Source organism: Salvelinus alpinus, chromosome 4 (assembly GCF_045679555.1).
Source record: "Salvelinus alpinus chromosome 4, SLU_Salpinus.1, whole genome shotgun sequence".
NCBI lineage: Eukaryota > Metazoa > Chordata > Actinopteri > Salmoniformes > Salmonidae > Salvelinus > Salvelinus alpinus.
In genome coordinates, this window is record NC_092089.1 from 61,383,610 (window position 1) to 61,405,416 (window position 21,807).

The window sequence follows — 21,807 nt, forward strand, 5'->3', positions numbered from 1 at the left end:
AAAATTAACACTGTCACCTGTCAGATGCGGGTAGATTTAGGCAGTGGCGGGTAAGATATCTATTTCTATTTTTGGTCAGGACTTTGGTCAGGAATAAATTCTGCAGTAGCTGTTTTCAAAGTATTTCTGTTGTTTTGTTTCATAGCTGGTAAATGAATCGCACAAAGTCAAAGAACTACGAATCCTATATAGCCGATTCATCCTCGTGCTGCAAAATTACCTGGCTGGGGGCTGTGATAAGCTGAGTGAAAGATACATTTTTAGAAGCGCTGCGCACAGGCACAAAACTTGGTCTAATTTACTTGAAACGAAATACAACAAGTGTAGACTTTACCGTGAAATGCTTACTTACAAGCCCTTAACCAACAGTGCAGTTCAAGAAGAAGAAAATATTTACCAAGTAGGCTAAAGTAAAAAGTAATAATAAAAAGTAACACAATAAGAATAACAATAACGAGACTATATACAGGGGGCACCGGTACCGAGTCAGAGTGCAGAGGTACAGGCTAGTTGAGGTAATCTGTACATGTAGGTGGGGGCGAAATGACTATGCATAGGTAACAAACCAACAGAGAGTAGCAGCAGTGTACAAGAGGGTGGAGGTGAGGGTGGTTTCAATGTAAATTGTCTGGTGGCGAATTGTTCAGCAGTCTAATGGCTTGGGGGTAGAAGCTATTGAGGAGCCTTTTGGTCCTAGACTTGGCGCTCCAGTACTGCTTGCCGTGCGGTAGCAGAGAAAACAGTCTATAACTTGGGTGACTGGAGTCTGACAATATTATGGGCTTTCCTCTGACACCGCCTATTATATAGGTCCTGGATGGCAGGAAGCTTGGCCCCAGTGATGTACTGGGCCATTCCCACTACCCTCTGTAGCGCCTTACGGTCAGATGCTGATTAAGTACACACTCCTGAGGGGGCCCAGTGTTAAGGATCAGCGTGGCAGACGTGTTGTTGCCTACTCTTACCACCTGGGGGCGGCCCGTCAGGAAGTCCAGGATCCAGTTGCAGAGGGAGGTGTTTAGTCCCAGAGTCATTAGCTTAGTGATGAGCTTCGTGGGCACTATGGTGTTGAACGCTGAGCTGTAGTCGATGAATGGCATTCTCACATAGGTGTTCCTTTAGTCCAGGTGAGAAAGGGCAGTGTGGAGTGCGATTGAGATTGCGTCATCTGTGGATCTGTTGGGGCGGTATGCGAATTGGAGTGGGTCTAGAGTGTCTGGGAGGATGCTGTTGATGTGAGCCATGACTAGCCTTTCAAAGCACTTCATAGCTACCGAGGTGAGTGCCATGGGGCGGTAATCATTTAGGCAGGTTACCTTCGCTTCCTTGGGCACAGGGACTATGGTGGTCTACTTGAAACATGTAGGTATTACAGACTCGGTCAGGGAGAGGTTGAAAATGTCAGTGAAGACACTTGACAGTCGGTCCGTGCATGTTTTGAGTATACGTCCTGGTAATCCGTCTGGCCCAGCGGCTTTGTGAATGTTGACCTGTTTAAAGGTTTTGTTCACATCGGCTACCGAGAGCATTATCACACAGTCATCCAGAACAGCTGGTGCTCTCGTGCATGCTTCAGTGTTGCTTGCCTCGAAAAGAGCATAAAAGGCATTTAGCTTGTCTGGTAGGCTCGCGTCACTGGGCAGCTCGCATCTGGGTTTCAAGTTTCAGTTTCAAGCCATACCACATCCGACGAGCAACAGAGCCGGTGTAGTAGGATTCAATCTTAATCCTGTATTGACGCTTTGCTTGTTTGATGGTTCGTCTGAGGGCATAGAGGGATTTCTTATAAGTGTCCAGATTAGTCTCTCGCTCCTTGAAAGCGGCAGCTCTAGCCTTTAGCTCGGTGTGGATGTTGCCTGTAATCCATGGCTTCTGGTTGGGATATGTACGTACAGTCACTGTGGGGACGACATCATCGATGCACTTATTGATGAAGCCGTGACTGAGGTGGTGTATTCCTCAATGCCATTGGATGAATCCCGGAACATATTCCAGTCTGTGCAAGCAAAACAGTCCTGTAGTGTAGCATCCGCGTCATCTGACCACTTCCGTATTGAGTGAGTTACTGGTACTTCCTGCTTTAGTTTTTGCTTGTAAGCAGGAATCAGGAGGATATAATTGTGGTAAGATTTGCCAAATCGAGGGCAAGGGATAGCTTTGTATGCATCTCTGTGTGTGGAGTAAAGGTGGTCTATGATTTTTTCCCCCCTGGTTGCATATGTGACATGCTGGTAAAATTTTTGTAAAACTGATTTAAGTTTGCCTGCATTAAAGTACCCGGCCACTAGGAGCGCCGCTTCTGGGTGAGCATTTTCTTCTTTGCTTATGGCCTTATAGAGTTGGTTGAGAGCAGTCTTTAGTGCCAGCATCACTTTGTGGTGGTAAATAGACGGCTACGAATAATACAGATGGGAACTCTCTTGATAGATAGTGTGGTCGACAGCTTATCGTGAAGTACTCTACCTCAGGCGAGCAATGCCTCGAGACTTCTTTAATATTGGACATCGCATACCAGCTGTTATTAACAAAAGACACACACCCCCACCCCTCGTCTTACCAGAGGTAGCGTCTCTGTTCTGCCGGTGCATGGAAAATCCCGATAGCTCTATATTGTCCGTTTCTTCGTTCAGCCACGTCTCGGTGAAACATAAGATGTTACAGTTTTTAATGTCCCGTTGGTAGGATAATCTTAATAGTAGGTCATCAATTTTATTTTCTAACAATTGCACATTAGCAAGGAGAATGGAAGGCATTGGGAGTTTACTTGCTAGCCTCCGGCTTCTCAGAAGGATCTCCGATCTGCGTCCTCTTTTCTGGCGTCTTTTCTTCACGCAAAAGGTGTGGATCTGGGCCTGTTCCAGTGAAAGCAGGATATCTTTCTCGTCAGATTCGTTAAAGGAAAACGTTTCTTCTAGTCCGCAGTGAGTAATCGCTTTTCTGATATCCAGAAGTTATTTTCGGTCATAAGAGACGGTAGCAGCAACATTATGTACACAAGAAGTCAAAAATATAAGTTACCCAAAACGCAAAAAAACAACTAAATTGCACAATTGGTTGGGATAATGTAAAACGTCAGCCATGTTCTTCAGCGGCATCTTTGGTTCACAAGCTAGGTTATTTTTCTATGTTTGAGTTTCAACTGCTACGGTAGAGAAGACAACTACTCTATGTACTAGTCAGACTCAATCTCACAGGCACAAATGTGACTCGATTTGCATTACCACAGTCGTAACCTCCCACCGTTAAAGGACAGGTGACATTTTTGATATTTTGGTTAAAATGCTCACTTTACAAAAAATGAAAGTAAACAATATAACATATTACTTCTTATTAGTAATACATGCATTTTAGAAACATTACCAATCATGCTAATCTGTTTTTTTTTTTGTGTAATTTTTGCAAAAAATATATATTTTGGCTGCTGGACCAAAAAGTTAATTTTATGCCCTGGTTTTTATTAAATTCACAATTTTACCGCTCTCACGTGCACATTTCTGCCCAATATACAAATCTCAAGAGTTCTTAAACCAGGTGTAACTCAGTTGCTCCTCAACAGTAACAGCTAGCTAGTAGATAGAAAAGGAAGGTAGCTAGCTAGTAGGTAGGGATCATTTTCTATGGAAGGTTTTTCATATGGCTGAAGTCATCTGTGTAAACTGCTGATCTGGACACTTGTGTGTAATCAGAGCACAAACAAATAAGATAGCGAACGTCCTTGGCTGCTTTTATAACCAGTTAGGTACACCAAAGTTTGGGAACTTTGTGAAAACTGTCACGCTGCTAATTTATAATAAATGCACACACCAGAACAGATGTGTTGATCATAATGATCATTGCTTGCTTGCGCAACCTCTGCCAGTCAAATGAAAACACCATGCTTGCTAACTTGGTTAGCTATGTAATGAAATGAAACTGTTTTCAACGCAACTGTTTTTAGACAAAACATTTTTACCAAGCAAGAGAAATAAACATTCAATCAGTACTGAGTGAATGAACAAAACATTTTGGAACAAACGTGTGCTGTCATCATCAGACTGTCCATTTAAATAGTGTCAAGTTGCCATATCTATAACAGGGTTTGTGGCGCAATGGTTAGAGTTACCGCCCTAAGATTTGAAGGTCTACCAGAGGGGATATTTTGACCATTCTCTGTCATGTATCGTTTTTGACACCTCTTTCCAAACACACACACTGATGCGCACACGCACGGCGTGTGCTTATTTTAATGTATTAGTTGTCTCTTAAAAGCGCCTATGGGTTCATTGAGTGGCAATTAGTACTAGTGCTCGCATCTTGCTACTACGGAGGAGAGAATTTGGAGAGACCATCTCTCAAACTTTCAAGGACGACGTCGTTGCCCTCATCCGTCAGATGCACGCCATCCCTACAGTACACGATAAGTTGACAGGTTGTAAACATTTCTTATTTTCAGAAGCGAAGAAATTTGTTAAACCGGCCCACGTGGAGCTGACAAACGACTTACGCTTATTCATATGCGCACCAGACATCGCACACTATCAGTAGTACTTATTTATGTTCTGTTCCAAATCTGTGAGTACTCCCATCTGCTTTCATATTTATACTGCCATTTATAAATGTGGGAATGTGTGCTCTTTTACTGGATTTGAACAAGTGTGTAGAGCATTTCTAAGGACATTTGTAGCTAAAAGATTTAGAGCACCTATCCAATGTCAGATTTGTAAATATTTATTCTTAAAAGTGTTTTGTACTTGTCTAAGGACTTTGTATTTTACAGGTGGTTCTCTGCAGTTTGTCATTTGTCACAGAGTTTTTGTATCAGGAGTTACCAAAATGGCTAATGACAAGCTGAGCCACAGGGTTAGGCAGGCTTTTTTGTTGAAGCCCAGTGCTACCAAACCTGATTCTACTACTCAGCTGTTCATCAAGACCTCAGCTGTTCATTGAGACCGTGAACAGTAAGATCAGGTGTGGTAGAACTGGGCTTCAACAAGAAAGCCTGCAGAACCCTGTGGCTCTTCAAAAGCAATTGTGGCCATCCCTGAATTGTATGTAGTTTACTATATCTGATGAATGTATGTTTGATTCTAAATTGTATATTTTGTAATAACTCACTGTTGTTTACAGGTAATGTAGTAGAAGGCCTTTCCTCAGTAAACTTTAAAGTGTATTTTCATGTAAATAGTTATATATATATATTTATGCATTTGTTTATTTATTTAACTAGGCAAGTCAGTTAAGAACATGGGTAGAGAAAAACAATTCTGTTTACCTCATATTAGCTTAAATGGGTTTCTGGTTTTTCGATTCCCTCTGAAAAATCAGCTGTTAATATAAAATAAATGCTAATAACGACATTATTTCTGTTGCCATTCATCATTATTGTGTACTTTTACTTTACATTTATTGCTTTGTTTTGCTGTATTATAATGTTGTTGTCACACCCTGATCTGTTTCATCTGTCTTTGTGCTTGTTTCCACCCCCCTCCAGATGTCACCTATCTCCCCCATTATCCCCAGTGTATTTATACCTGTGTTCTCTGTTTGTCTGTTGCCTGTTTGTTTTATTTTTCAAGCCTACCAACGGGTTTCCCCTAGCTCCTGTCTGTTTCTAGTTCCTGTTTTCTAGTTTTCCCGGTTTTGACCATTCTGCCTGCCCTGACCCTGAGCCTGCCTGCCGTTCTGTACCTTGTCACACCACCCTCGATTATTGATCTCTGCCTGCCCTGACCCCGAGACTGCCTGCCGTTCTGTACCTTATGGACTCTGATCTGGATTACTGACCTCTGCCTGCCCTTGACTTGTCGTTTTGCCTGCCCCTGTTCTAGTAATAAACTTTTGTTACTTCGACACTGTCTGCATCTAAAAAACGTGATAGTACGAACTGGCCATGACTGACCCAGCAGACTCGGACCAGCTCCGCAACACCATCTCCTCCCAAGGAGCCACCAACGGAAGGCACGAGGAGTTGCTTCATGGTCTTGTGGAAGGGTTCCAGACCTTGGCCGAACACCATGACCAAGTGTTGGACACATTGCTGGAGCAATTCAGAGCCCCTCAGTAACCCGGCTGTTAGCAGCGCCGCCACCCCGGTTTCCCGTGAACCCTGCTTACCTCCCCCGGAACGCTTCGATGGAGAGTCGGGCACCTGTCGGACGTTTCTCGCTCAGTGTTCCCTCATCATCGAGCTGCAGCCCTCCTCCTTCCCCTCGGACCGCTGTAAGATGATAGCATACCTCATCACGCTGATGTCCGGGAGGACTCTCGCCTGGGCTACGGCAGTATGGGAACAGCAGTTGGCCGTATGTTTCAGTCTGGAGGAGTTCATCGTGGAGGTGAAGAAAGTTTTCGATGCTCCATTGTCCGGGAGAGAGGCTGCCCGGAAGTTACTCCAGCTTCGGTAAGACTCCCGCAGTGTGGCAGACTAGGGGCTGAGTGTGGATTTCCGCACGTTGGCAGCTGACAGTGCCTGGAACCCGGAAGCGCTGTTTGACATGTTCCTGCACGGAGTATTGGAGGAAGTAAAGGACGAGCTTGCAGCCCGGGAACTATCGACGGATCTCCACTCGCTCATCTCCTTGACCATTCGGATCGATGGGCGACTACGGGAGCAAGGGAAGGAGAGGAGGTTCGATTTCACTCGCCTGCCCAAGGCTTCCACCTCGCCTCCGAGACATCCTGGAAGTCCCCGACGGCTCCATTGCCGAGAGAACCCGAGGCTACCCGAGTTCCCCCCAGAGTCTCCGAAGTCTGCCAATTCACCTCTTCCCGAACCAATACAACTAGGCAGAGCTAGGCTGTCCCCAGCCGAACGGCTATACAGGCTTCACACGAAGAGTTGCCTGTATTGCGGGACTACTGGTCATTTCGTGGCCACCTGTCCACTAAAAGACCAGGCTCACCGGTAGGAGCGAGTACTCTGGTGGGCCATACGGATAACTTTTCCTCTCTCCTTACTGGCATTCCTTTTCATGCCATCTTGCTGTGGGGGAACCAGTCACAATCTCTCCGGGTACTCATCAACTCTGGGGCCGATGAGAGTTTTATGGACACTACCCTGGTATCCGATCTGGACTTCCCCACTCAGCCCCTGTCCATTTCCATGGATGTTAGAATGCTGGACAGGCGCTCTATAGGCCGGGTCACCCACAATACCACCCCCATCAACCTACGTGTGTCAGGGAACCACAGTGCGATGATCTAATTCCTGCTTATTAAGTCCCCTCAGGTTCCCGTGGTATTGGGATTATCTTGGCTCCAGCGACACAATCCCCTTATTGACTGGTCTTCTGGTGCCATCATGGGCTGGAGCCCATTCTGCCATGCTCATTGCCTGAAGTCAGCATAGCCTGCCCCAGGATGTCTTCCTGGGGGCTCGGAAAGTTACCCAGGACTTCTCCGCCATTACCGCTGAATACCAGGACCTCCAGGAGGTGTTTAGTAAGGCCCGGGACACTTCGCTTCCGCCGCACCGATCCTATGATAGCGGGATCAACCTTCTCTCAGGCACCACTCCACCCCGGGAACTGTACTCTCTGAGGACTCCCTAGCTCCAGGGTTCATCCCTCCTTCTGCTTCCCCTGCGCCCGTGCATTGACTACCTGGGCCTCAACGACATCACGGTGAAGAACCGCTACCCGCTACTACTCATCTCCTTGGCCTTCGAGCCGCTCCAGGGGGCCACCGTGTTCTCTAAGCTGGACCTACGGAATGCCTACCACCTGGTGTGGATACGGGAAGGGTATGAGTGGAAGACTGCCTTCAACACGGCCAGCGGTCACTACGAGTATCTGGCATGCCATTTGGTCTTACCAATGCCCCTGCTATATTCTAGGCTCTGTTGAATGATGTTCTCCGCGACATGTTGAATGGTTCATCTTCGTCTACTTTGACGACTTCCTTGTTTGCTCCCGCTCTGCCCAAGAACACGTGCTCCACATCCGACAGGTTCTCCCAATACCTGGAGAACCAGCTTTTTGTGCAAGCAGAGAAGTATGAATTCCATTGCTCCACCATCCCCTTCCTAGGTTACATCATTGCTGCAGAGAGTGTACAGATTGATCCCGGGAAGGTGAGAGCGGTGGTGGATTGGCCCCAGCCTATGTCCAGAATGCAACTGCAACATTTCCTGGGATTTGTCAACTTTTATCGCCGCTTTATCCGGGGTTACAGCACCCTGGCTTCCCCCCTGTCTGCACAGGCTGATGCTTCGGATGTCAGAGAGGGGGCTGTACTGTCCCAGCGTTCTGACCTGGATCTCAAGTTACATCCCTGCGCCTTCTTCTCCCATCGCCTCAATGCCACGGAGAGGAACTACGATGTGGGGAATCGTGAGCTTCTCGCGGTGAAGATGGCATTGGAGGAGTGGAGGGCACTGGCTGGAGGGGACAGAACATCTGTTCATTGTGTGGACAGACCACAAGAACCTGGAATATCTCCACACCGCCAAGCGTCTCAATTCCAGTGAAGCTATGTGGGCCCTGCTTTTCACCTGGTTCAACTTCTCCCTCTCATACCGACCGGGATCCAAGAATGTCAATCCGGATGCGCTGTCACGCCGTTATAGCCCCGCGGCTACACCCACGGAACCCGAGGCCATCCTTCCCACCTCGTGCCTGCTGACGGCACTCAGCTGGGGAATAGGGAAGCATGTTCGTGAGGTGCAGAGTTCCCAGCCAAACCCAAGGGGGGGACCCAGATAACCAGATGTTTGTTCCTGGCGCTGTCCGCTCCTCGGTCCTGGAGTGGGCCCACTTCTCCAAGCTTGCCTGCCACCCAGGCTCCCGTCGGACCCTGGCATTTGTGTGACAATGCTTTTGGTGGCCTACCATGGTTCCTGACATCTCCGCATTCGTCGCAGCATGCACAATCTGTGCGCAGAACAAGACTCCCCGGCAAGCTCCGGCTGATCTCCTTCAACCTCTGCCTGTTCCTCACCATCCCTGGTCACACATATCCCTGGACTTTGTCACGGGTCTTCCCCCGTCTGATGGCAACACCGCCATCCTGACAGTAGTGGACCGGTTTTCCAAAGCCGCCCACTTCATTCCTCTCCCCAAGCTACCCTCTGCCGAAGAGACGGACCATCTCATGGTGCAGCATGTCTTCCAGATCCATGGACTCCCAGTGGACATGGTCTCCGACCGGGGTCCTCAGTTGTCGTCCCTGTTATGGAAGGCGTTCTGCACACTCATTGGGTTGTCGGCCAGCCTGTCCTCTGGGTTCCACCCCCACTCCAACGGCCAGTCGGAGCGAGCCAACCAAGACCTGGAGACGACTCTTCGCTACCTGGTCTCCGCCAACCCCACCACCTGGAGCCAGCAACTAGTGTCGAATATGCCCGCAACACCCTTCCTCTCACCCTTTGAGTGTTTCCTAGATTATCAGCCCCCGCTCTTCCCGGAGCAAGAGGAAGAGGTCGGCATACCCTCGGCCCAGATGTTTGTCCACTGCTGTCGTCGTACCTGGAAGACAGTCCGGTCGGCTCTTCTCAAGACCACCTCCAGGTATCAACGACAAGCGGACCGCCACCGGACCCCGGCTCCCCGGTATCGTCTCGGGCAGAGGATATGGCTGTCCACCCGAGTCCCGCAAACTTTCCCCCGGTTTATCGGCCCTTTCCCCATCTACAAGATCATTAGCCCCTCTGCTGTTCATCTTCTGTTGCCCCGTACCCTCCGTATACATCCCACTTTTCATGTGTCTAGGATCAAACCAATGTCTCACAGCCCTTTCTCTCCTGTTTCCACGCCCACCCCTCTCCCCCGTTTCATTGACGGCCAACCGGAGTACACGGTGAGGCGTCTCCTGAAGGTTCAACCTTGGGGCAGGGGATTCCAGTACCTGTTGACTGGGAGAGTTATGGCCTGGAGGAGAGGTTCTGGGTCCCCGCCAGGACATTCTGGATGTCGCTGATTTCCAACGCCGGCACCCCGGTCAACCAGGTATGCGTTCAGGTAGGACGCCAGGTGGCGCCCCTAGAGGGGGGGGGTGGTGTACTGTCACACCCTGATCTGTTTCACCTGTCTTTGTGCTTGTCTCCACCCCCCTCCAGGTGTCGCCCATCTTCCCCATTACCCCCAGTGTATTTATACCTGTGTTCTGTCTGTTTAGTTTGTCAAGCCTACCACCGTTTTCCCCCTTGCTCCTGTCTTTTTCTAGTTCCTGTATTCTAGTTTTGACCATTCTGCCTGCACTGACCTTGAGCCTGCCTGCCGTTCTGTACCTTGTCACACCACCCTGGATTATTGACCTCTGCTGCCCTGACCCCGAGACTGCCTGCTGTTCTGTACCTAATGGAATCTGATCTGGATTACTGACCTCTGCCTGCCCTTGACCTGTCTTTTTGCCTGCCCCCTGTTCTAGTAATAAACGTTTGTTACTTCGACACTGTCTGAATCTGGGTCTTCTCCTGAAACGTGATAGTTGTATAATCACCTTCCGGTGTAAAAACCATGACAACTTAAAAAGGCAGCATTGGTTTGAAGACAAAAAAGAAAGGAACTTCACCCATACTCTACCAAGGTTTTCCAGCACACAGCTTTGACCTACTACAGTAGCTATGTTGGTCTTATGTACTTCCAACACAGGAGGTTGGCGGCACCTTAATTGGGGAGGACGGGCTCGTGGTAATGGCTGGAGCGGAATTGGTGGAATGTTATCAAATACACCAGCCATTATTATGATCCGTCCTCCCCTCAGCAGCCTCTACTGTCTTCCAACAATATGTAGGCAGCTTGCTTAAGATTCAAACCTTCTCAAACAGCCTAATTCATACTCTTCAGAGGAATAATGGACTTTACAGTGTCCTGCTATTAAAATAATATATATTCACCTTCCTAATATTGAGTTGCAACCCCGCCCCCCCCCCTTTTGCCCTCAGAACAGCTTCAATTCGTCAGGGAATGGACTCTACAAGGTGTCGAAAGCATTCCACAGGGATGCTCTATAGACCTCTATATCTATATGAGTGACTGTGTCGAAAACACCACTTCCTTTTGTTATGTTAGGTACCTACTGACCAAGAAAGATGTTATGAAATATATAAAGGTTTATGGACATACAGGCAGGCAACACGAAACAGCTCACTCAATCAAGCCTGATGGTGTTGGAAGTATTAAAGTAAAGCTTGCTTTCATATACACTGAACAAAAATATAAACGCAACATGCAACAATTTCAAAGATTTTACTGAGTTACAGTTGATATAAGGAAATCAGTCAATTGAAAAAAATTACTTAGGCCCTATGGATATCATATTACTGGGAATACATATATGCAAATGTTGGTCATATGTTACCTTATAAAATATGGTAGGGGCGTGGATCAAAAAAACAGTCACAACCATTTGGCTGCACTGCGCCCAGCCCGCCACAGGAGTCACCAGTGAGACAATGATATCCCTACTGGCCAAACCCTCCCTAACCCGGACGACGCTAGGCCAATTGTGCGTCGCCCCATGGACCTCCCGGTCGCGGCCGGCTGCGACAGAGCCTGGGCTCGAACCCAGAGTCTCTGGTGGCACAGCTAGCACTGCGATGCAGTGCCTTAGACCACTGCGCCACCCGGGAGGCCCTAACTGGGCCATTTTCAGCTTCCAGGAATAGCGTACAGATCCTTGCGACATGGGGCCGTGCATTATCATGCTGAAACATGAGGTGATTGCAGCGGATGCATGTTACGACAATGGGCCTCAGGATCTCGTCACTGTATCAAATTGCCATCAATAAAATGTTATTGTGTTCGTTGATGGTAGCTTATGCCTGCCTATACCATAACCCCACTGCCACCATGGGGCACTCTGTTCACAATGTTGACATCAGCAAACCGCTTGCGCACACGACGCCATACACGGTGTCTGACATCTTCCCGGTACAGTTGATACTGGGATTCATCTGTGAAGAGCACACTTCTCCAGCGTGCCAGTAGCCATCAAAGGTGAGCATTTGCCCACTGAAGTCGGTTAATAGCCAAACTGCAGTCAAGTCAAGACCTTGCTGAGGACGACGAGCATGCAGATGAGCTTCCCTGAGACGGTTTCTGACAGTTGTGCAGACATTTTTTGGTTGTGCAAAACCACATATTAATCAGCTGTCTGGTCTGGTCTCAGATCATCCCACAGGTGAAGAAGCCGGATGTGGATGTAGAAACTGTCCCATTACAGAGAATATCCTAGCTCCATATATGAAATTAAGAGCATGCGTATCTGGAGCATGTCTACTCATTTTATCAAATAAAATGTCAGATATCCGGAAATATATAGATCCCCTGATATTGACCCTTTTCGCCAAGTGTAGGATTGAAGAAGTATTCAGGTAGATGTCACTCAATAGAGATGAGAAAGTTATCAGAGTGACTGAAGAAGACCTATGGGAAGTGGATATGGGACCTTAACGTCATGAATAGCCTGATTAAGAGTTAGGTAGGAGGACAGCAGGAATGCATGCAGGGGTCACTACTAGTGACGAGTCACTGGGTGGGTGTTTGATTGAGAAGAGTGGGAGTGAGAAACACTGGGGTAAACCAGAGGTAAACAGGGGGATTGTTTACTTAGCTCTGTTTACCAAGCCCTCCTCTTGTCTCATCTGACTCCAACTGCGTAATCTCTCATTGGTGATAAGGAACCTGAATTCCACACACTAGACCGAGATCTGGCATTGTTTGGTCTAACGCCCCCCCCCCCCCTGCCATGCCAGGATATGAGTACAGAGATAAGCAGGGTTGCTCTCTGAATTAGTTAATAGCTACAGATCAAACTCAAGATGGAGGGCACCTTGGCAGGAACTTATTTGAGTTCAAGACGGAATACCAGGATGAGTGCTCAGAGCATTCACTGACCAGCTGGCAAGTGTCTTCACTGACATTATTTTTTTTATTTTTTTTATTTACCTCCTTTTCCTCCCCAATTTCAATCTTGTTTCATTTCTGCAACTCCCCAACGGGCTCGGGAGGCAAAGGTCGAGTCATGCGTCCTCCGAAACATGACCCGCCAAAACCACGCTTCTTAACACCCGACCGCTTAACCCGGAAGTAAGCCGCACCAATATGTCGGAGGAAACACTGTTCACCTGACGACCGAGTTCAGCCCGCAGGTGCTCGGCCCGACACAAGGTGTCGCTAGAGCACTATGAGCCAAGTAAAGCCCCCCGGCCAAACCTTCCCTTAACCCGGACGACGCTGGGCCATATGTGGGCCGCACAATAGGACTCCTGAACACAGACGGTTGTGATACAGCCCGGGATCGAACCCGGGTCTGTAGTGACGCCTCTAGCATTGCGGTGCAGTGCCTTAGACTGCTGCGCCTCTCGGGAGGCCCAGCCTTCACTGACATTTTCAACCTATCCTTGACCCGTTCTGTAATACCAACTTGTTTTAAGCAGACCACCATAGTCCCTGTGCCCAAGAATGCCAAGTTAACCTGCCTAAATGACTATCGCCCAATAGCACACACATCTATAGCCATGAAATGCTTTCATCAACACCATTCTCCCAGACACCCTGGACCCACTCCAATCCGCATACCGTCCCAACAGATCCACAGCTGATGCAATCTGTATTGCACTCCACACTGACCTCACCCACCTGGACAAAGGGAATACGTATGTAAGAATGCTGTTCATTGACTACAGCTCAGCATTCAACAACATAGTTCCCTCCAAGCTCATCACCAAGCTTAGGACCTTCGGACTGAACACCTCCCTCTGCAACTGGATCCTGGACTTCCTGATGGGCCGGCCCCAGGTGGTGAGGGTAGGCAACAACACATCCGCCACGCTGACTATCAACACTGGGGCCCCTCAGGGGTGTGTGCTTAGTCCGCTCCTCTACTCCCTGTTCACTGACGACTGCCTTGTGGTTTGTTTAGTGTGTTCCAATTTTCCCAGAAGTGATTTGATTCTATGGATTCTTCAATCACATTGAGCTGTTTTCTGACATGCTGTTCCTTCTTTTTTCTTAGTGTATTTCTGTTTTAGTGTGTCCTCTCTCTCTCTCTTTCTCTCTCTGTGTCTCTCTCTCTCTCTCTCTCTCTCTCTCTCTCTCTCTCTCTCTCTCTCTCTCTCTCTCTCTCTCTCTCTCTCTCTCTCTCTCTCTCCCCCTCATCTCAAAGCTCTGCTACTTATTTTACCATAATAATTTATCTAGGCAGAGCGCTGTCAAGGTCCGTTTGAAGCTCTCCGTACGACACCAGCCCAGCACTGTTCCTCGTGACTCTGGCGAGGCTGCCTCAGCTTCAAAGCTCTTCTGGGGCTGCGGTTCTGGGGAGGACACCCTTCCCCATAAATCCTCCTTGAAATCAAAAACCTCTATCAAGATGTCTAAAACAGAGTGGGCCACGAGCGGACAAGCACAGCGACGCTTTACAGTGATCCCTGGTTATCCATAGGTTAGGGGTCCTCCCTCTGTCTTACATAGGTTAAATGTCTTGGATGGTTCCAGCTGTTGTGATTAGATTCCCCTGAACTGCACTACAAGACCATGGTGCTTACCTACGGAACTTCCCCTCCCTACCTTTAGTCTATGCTCTAACCCTACACCCCAACCCGAGCACTCCATTCTGCCACCTCAGGTCCCTTGGCCCTCCCACCCCTATGGGAGGGCAGCTGCCGCTCACCCAGTCTAAGCTCTTCTCTGTCCTGGCACTCCAATGGTGGAACCAGCTTCCCCCAGAAGCTAGGACAGCAGGGTCCCTGCCCATCTTCTGAAAACATCTAAAACCCTATCTCTTCAAAGAGTATCTTAAATAATCTGACTCCCCTCGACTCCCCAACCCCCCCCCAAAAAATTGCACTTGATCCCCCCTAGCTCTGACTCTACCGATAGCTACTTTATTGAGGAAAAATACTTTCTATGCCTGTGATATGTGGTTGTCCCACCTAGCTATCTTAAGATGAATGCACTAACTGTAAGTCGCTCTGTATAAGAGCGTCTGCTAAATGACTAAAATGTCAATGTAAAATATAAATTGAAATCGCCTTTGTTTTTATTGATGCCGTTACTTGTTTGGAATAATATGCTGTTGTATGCTGTAGGTCGTGGCACTGGGAGGTCTGTCTGTCAGGGCATTTGCCATTCAAAGTCCCATCTGCGGTTGGAGTTAGGGTTCTCAGCTCGTCAGCTCAACAACCAGCATATACAGGTCCGTCTGTGGATCCCTTAAACTTAGATTAAAGCAACCGGGGAAGACTTTCAGAGGAAATTTAACAAGACAAATGAGGAAAGAAGAGAGAGGTCAAGCCTGACATTAATTTCAGATCAATGCTGCTACGCATCTGTGTGAGTGTGTGTTTGTGTGTGTCTGTGTGTGTGTGTCACTCCATGCTCCTTCCACGCTTACACTGCCCTGGACAGAGAACACCCTGCAGTGTGTTTAAGTTCAGAAAGCAAGAAGTGGACTGTTTATATTATTTCCAGAGCTGGAGCAGGGGTCTAGGAACAGGGCTCTATGAGCAGTGGTCTAGGAGCAGGAGTCTATAAGCAGGGGTCTAGGAACATGGTTCTATGAGCAGGGGTCTAGGAGCAGGGCTCTATAGAAGGAAGGAGCCAGTGGTCAGTCAGGTCACTCTCTGAGTCTCAGTCCAGCTGGAGCAATAAAGAAACCTACTACAATTTTTTTTTACAGAAAGTTAGCAAAAATAGATACAATCTTGCTACCATGGAAAGGTAAATACTGTCTATTTGTGGAAAAATCACCCTGATTAATTCTTTAGTCATATCCCAGTTTACCTATTTACTTATTGCCCTGCCATGAAGAACTATTTGCATTTGAAATTATTTGTGCAAAAACGATTTAACTTTATTTGGAATGGCAAGCCAGACAAAATAAAATGTGCTTATTTATATATTGAATATGAGTTCGGGGGGCTAAAATTATTAAATATTAAAGCATTAAACCTCTCAATAAAAGCATCAGTCATACAAAAGTTATACTTAAACCCAAACTGGTTCTCCAGTAGATTAATCAAAATTGCTCATCCCTTGTTCAAAAATGGCCTTTTTCCCTTTATCCAGATTACAACCTCTCACTTTCAGTTAATTGAAAACTTTTTCAAAATATCGCCCTTGTCATGACTTCCGCCAAAGTTGGTTCCTCTCCTTGTTCAGGCGGCGTTCGGCAGTCGGCGTCGCCGGTCTTCTAGCCATCATCGATCCACTTTTCATTTTCCATTTGTTTTGTCTTGTCTTCCCACACACCTGGTTTCAATTCCATCATTACATGTTGTGTATTTAACCCTCTGTTCCCCCCATGTCCTTGTCCAGAATTGTTTCTTGTCCGGCACGTTTATCTGGTGTGCGACGGGTTTTGTACCCATTGATTGTTTGTTCTGATTCCGGTGTTTAAAAAAAATGAAACTGCTCCGTTGTAAACACAGTTTTTGCTCTCCTGCGCCTGACTTCTCTGCCGCCAGTACGCACCCCTTACAGCTCTTTTATAAAACAAGCCATACAAAGCTGGTTGAAATTCCAGTTTCATCCTCCAGAAAAGACAGTGTGACTAGGGTGGGCATTCTAGTTTCTTTATTTCTATGAAATATTCAATTTCTATTTTGGCCGGGTATGGTTCTCAATCAGGGACAGCGGTCTATCGTTGTCTCTGATTGGGAATCATACTTAGGCAGACTTTTTTCCTTTGGTGTTTGTGGGTAGTTATCTTTGTTAGTGGCACTATAGCCCTGTTAAGCTTCACGGTCGTTTTTTTTTGTTAGCTCTGTGTAGCCTTCAGAACGTGACGTTTGTTGTTGTTTTGTTTGGTGTTCGGATTTAATAAAGAAGCATGAACACGTACAACGCTGCACCTTGGTCCACTTCTTCCGACGAGCGTTACAAGAACAAATAATATGGTTAAATTCAAATATAGTAATTTATTCTTTTTTGGGGGGGAATTATCTTTGTTAATGATATTATGAATAGAAAAGGTGGAGTTATGTCACGTGCAGTTAACAAACATATAGTATATGGAAATGTTTGCTCTATCCAAAATTACAACCAACTGATTGCAGCATTACCGCAAAAATGGAGGAGGCAAGTGGAAAGGGGAGAAGGTAGGGAACTTGTTTGCCCTTTATTAAAGACCAAAATTGACAACAATATTCTTTTCATAAATAAAAAAATATATCAGTTTTACTTGAGGACCAAAATGTTGACCGCGGCACAATACAGGTTGCAAAATAGTTGGGAAGAGATTTTCGATGTGCCGATTCCGTGGCACGTGGTTTATGAACTGATATGCAAAACAACACTTGATTCAAAACTTAAGAGTTTTTCAATTTAAATTATTATACAAAATTGGTGCCACAAACAGAACATTATGTCTATGGGGCATACAACCATGTCAGCTCTGCAGATTTTGCTATGAAGAGACAGAATCATTAGATCAATTATTTTGGTATTGCCTCTATGGAGCGTCTTCCTGGTCACAGGTTCAGGAATGGCTGAAAAATCACAACATTTATCTAAAAAATTTGCCATAAAGATAGCACTGGAGATTTGGTAAAGCATAGTCAATCAATCAACAATATAAAAATACTTTTAGTAAAAAGATTTAACTTACAACTGTAGATACTATGCGATTAGACAGGTTCAGAATTTATGTGAAACATAATTTTAAAAGTATGGCAAATGTGTATATGTGTAAAAAAGACAACATCCCCTCCTCTCACACACCACACTGCCCTTATTCCTTATCTCAGTAAACGGGTTGCTCCCCCCCCCCCCCCCCCCATTCTCTAGCTCAATTCAATTCAAAAGGCTTTATCCGCAGGGGAAACAGGTTTACATTTTTTTTGTTTTTTGGTTTGTTCTTTGAAATGTGTCCAGTTCTCTCATGATTTGTGTGGGTCTAATTGCGTTTCTGTCCTGAGCTCTGTGGGATATGTTTGTGTTTGTGAACAGAGCCCCAGGACCAGCTTGCTTGAGGGGACTCTTCTCTAAGTTAATCGAATTGTATTTGTCACATGCGCTGAATATAACAGGTGTGAAATGCTTACTATGACTTGGGTGACTGGAGTCTTCGACAATTTTTTGGGCCTTCCTATGACACCGCCTAGTATATACAGTTCAAGTCGGAAGTTTACATACACCTTAGCCAAATACATTTAAACTCAGTTTTTCACAATTCCTGACATTTAATCCTAGTAACAATTCTCTGTCTTAGGTCAGTTAGGATCACCACTTTATTTTAAGAATGTGAAATGTCAGAATAATAGTAGAGAGAATGATTTATTTCAGCTTTTATTTCTTTCATCACATTCCCAGTGGGTCAGAAATGTACATACACTCAATTAGTATTTGGTAGCATTGCCTTTAAATTGTTTAACTTGGGTCAAACTATTCGGGTAGCCTTTCACAAGCTTACCACAATAATTTGGGTGAATTTTGGCCCATTCCTCCTGACAGAGCTGGTGTAACTGAGTCAGGTTTGTAGGCCTCCTTGCTCGCACACGCTTTTTCAGTTCTGCCCACAAATGTTCTATAGGATTGAGGTCAGGGCTTTGTGATGGCCACTCCAATACCTTGACTTTGTTGTCCTTAAGCCATTTTTCCACAACTTTGGAAGTATGCTTGGGGTCATTGTCCATTTGGAAGACCCATTTGCGACCAAGCTTTAACTTCTTGACTGATGTCTTGAGATGTTGCTTCAATATATCCACATAATTTTCCTACCTCATGATGCCATCTATTTTGTGAAGTGCACCAGTCCCTCCTGCAGCAAAGCACCCCCACAACATGATGCTGCCACCCCCGTGCTTCACGGTTGGGATGGTGTTCTTCAGCTTGCAAGCCTCCCCCTCATTCTTCCAAACATGGCGATGGTCATTATGACCAAACAGTTCTATTTTTGTTTCATCAGACCAGAGGACATTTCTCCAAAAAGTACGATCTTGTCCCCATGTAGTCTGGTTTTTTTATGGCGGTTTTGGAGCAGTGGCCTCTTCCTTGCTGAGCGGCCTTTCAGGTTGTCGATATAGGACTCGTTTTTACTGTGGATATAGATACTTTTGGACCTGTTTCCTCCAGCATCTTCACAAGGTCCTTTGCTGTTGTTCTGGGATTGATTTGCACTTTTAGCACCAAAGTACGTTCATCTCTAGGAGACAGAACGCGTCTCTTTCCTGACCGGTATGACGGCTACGTGGTCCCATGGTGTTTATACTTGCGTACCATTGTTTGTACAGATGAACATGGTACCTTCAGGTGTTTGGAAATTGCTCCCAAGGATGAACCTGACTTGTGGAGGTGTACAATTTTTTTTCTGAGGTCTTGGATGATTTCTTTTGATTTTCCCATGATGTCAAGCAAAGAGGCACTGAGTTTGAAGGTAGGACTTGAAATACATCCACAGGTACATCTCCACTTGACTCAAATGATGTCAATTAGCCTATCAGAAGCTTCTAAAGCCATGACATCATTTTCTGGAATTTTCCAAGCTGTTTAAAGGCACAGTCAACTTAGTGTATGTTAACTTCCGGAACAGCTTGGTGGTCTGATACATGCTTCAGTGTTGCTTGCCTCGAAGTGAGCATAAAAGGCATTTAGCTCATCTGGTAGGCTCGCGTCACTGGGCAGCTCGCGGCGGGGTTTCCTTTTGTAGTCCATAATAGTTTGCAAGCCCTACCCCATCCGATGAGTGTCAGAACCGATGTAGTTCGATTCAATCTTAGTCCTGTATTGACACTTTGCCTTTTTGATGGTTTGTCTGAGGGCATCGTGGGATTTCTTATAAGCGTCCGGATTAGTGTCCTGCTCCTTGAAAGCGGCAACTCTAGCCTTTATCTCGGTGCGGATGTTGCCTGTAATCCATGGCTTCTGATTGGAATAAGTTTGCCTGCATTAAAGTATCCGGCCACTAGGAGCGCCACTTCTGTATGAGCATTTTCTTCTTTGCTTATGGCCTTATACAGCTCGTTGAGTGCGGTCTTAGTGCCAGCATCGGTTTGTGGTGGTAAATAGACGGCTACAAATAATATAGATGAGAACTCCCTTAGTAGATAGTGTGATCTACATCTTACCATGAAGTATTCTACCTCAGGCGAGCAATACCTCGAGACTTCTTTAATATTGGACATCGCGCACCAGCAATTATTGACAAATAGACACACACCCCTGCCCCTCGTCTTACCAGACGTAGCTTCTCTATCCTGCCGATGCACGGAAAACCCAGCCAGCTCTATATCATCCATGTCGTCGTTCAGCCACGTCTCGGTGAAACATAAGATATTACATTTTTTTATGTCCCGTTGGTAGGATAGTCTTAATCGTAGATCGTCCAGTTTATTTTCCAATGATTGCACATTGGCCAATAATATGGAGGGTAGTGGTGGTTTACCTACTCGCTGGCTAATTCTCACAAGGCACCCCAGTAATGGCTTTGTTATGGAAGGTTTGTGAATAACTTCCTTTTAGGTGGTTATAGAATTTAACGTATCTTTTCTTGATTTTAATCAGTAGTGGGTATTGACCTAATTCTGCTCTACATGCATTATTTGGTGTTTTACGCTGTACACGGAAGATGGTTTTGTAGAATTCTGCATGCAGAGTAAACATTTTGTGTTTGTCCCATTTTGTGAATTCTTGATTGGTGAGTGGACCCCAGACCTCACAAGTGTAGAGGGCAATGGGTTTTATTACCGATTCAAGTATTTTCTGCCAGATTCTAATTGGGATGTAGAATTTTATGTTCCTTTTGATGGCGTAGAAGGCCCTTCTTGCCCTGTCTCTTAGATTGTTAACAGCTTTGTGGAAGTTACCTGTGGTGCTGATATGTAGGCTGAGGTAGGTCTAGTTTTTTGTGTGCTCTAGGGTAACAATGTCTAGTTGGAATTTGTATTTGTGGTCCTGGCAACTGGACCTTTTTTGGAACACCATTATTTTTGTCCTACTGAGATTCACTGTCAGGGCCCAGGTCTGACAATCTGTGCAGAAGATCTAGGTGATGCTGTAGGCCCTCATTTGATAGAAAGCAACATTTATATTTGCTCAGGATGTCATTTTCACTGACGGAATGTAGGAGTCTGCTGTTTATTTAAATTTTATTCAACATTTATTTAACTAGGCAAGTCAGTAAAGAAAAAAATATTATTTACAATTACGGCCTACCAAAAAGCAAAAGCCCTCCTGCGGGGACGGGGACTGGGATCAAATATAAAATAGAGAGACACCAGAACACTACTTACAGAGAGACCTAAGACAACAACATAGCATGGCAGCAACACATGAAAACACAGCATTGCAGCAACACAACATGACAACAACATGGTAGCAACACAACATGGCAGCAGCACAACATGGTACAAACATTATTGGGCACAAAGGGCAAGAAGGTAGAGACAACATTACATCACGCGAAGCAGCCACAACTGTCAGTAAGAGTGTCCATGATTGAGTCTTTGAATGAAGAGATAAATCAGTCCAGTTTGAGTGTTTTTCTGCAGCTCGTTCCAGTCGCTAGCTGCAGCGAACTGAAAAGACGAGCGACCCAGGGATCTGTGTGTTTTGGGGACCTTTAACAGAATGTGACTGACAGCTGGGTGTAGTATGTGGAGGATGAGGACTGCAGTAGGTATCTGAGATAGGGGGGAGTGAGGCCTAAGAGGGTTTTATAAATGAGCATCAACCAGTGGGTCTTGCAACGGGTATACAGAGATGACCAATTTACAGAGGAGTAAACTACCAGAATTTTCCAGAGATTGCTGTTGACGCAGATCCCACGGTAGTTATTGGGGTCAAATTTGTTTCCACTTTTGTGGATTAGGGTGATCAGTCCTTGGTTCCAAATATTGGGGAAAATGCCAGAGCTGAGGAAAATGTTAAAGAGTTTAATTCCAATTGGAAT

General features: G+C 46.1%; 1 protein-coding gene across 3 annotated transcripts in view; it reads left to right on the top strand.

Moving 5' to 3' along the window:
• The window catches only part of LOC139574064 (fibroblast growth factor receptor-like 1), a 60,339-nt gene that overhangs the window by 7,710 nt on the left and 30,822 nt on the right, over nucleotides 1-21,807 (top strand). Inside the window, exon 1 of one of the 3 annotated variants that reach the window (XM_071398212.1) lies at nucleotides 5,032-9,923. The exons of the other annotated variants lie outside the window; for them this stretch is intronic. The gene's annotated coding sequence lies outside the window, so the exon portion shown is untranslated. Of the gene's footprint in view, nucleotides 1-5,031; nucleotides 9,924-21,807 lie in introns of those variants that run through there. 3 annotated transcript variants of the gene reach the window in all.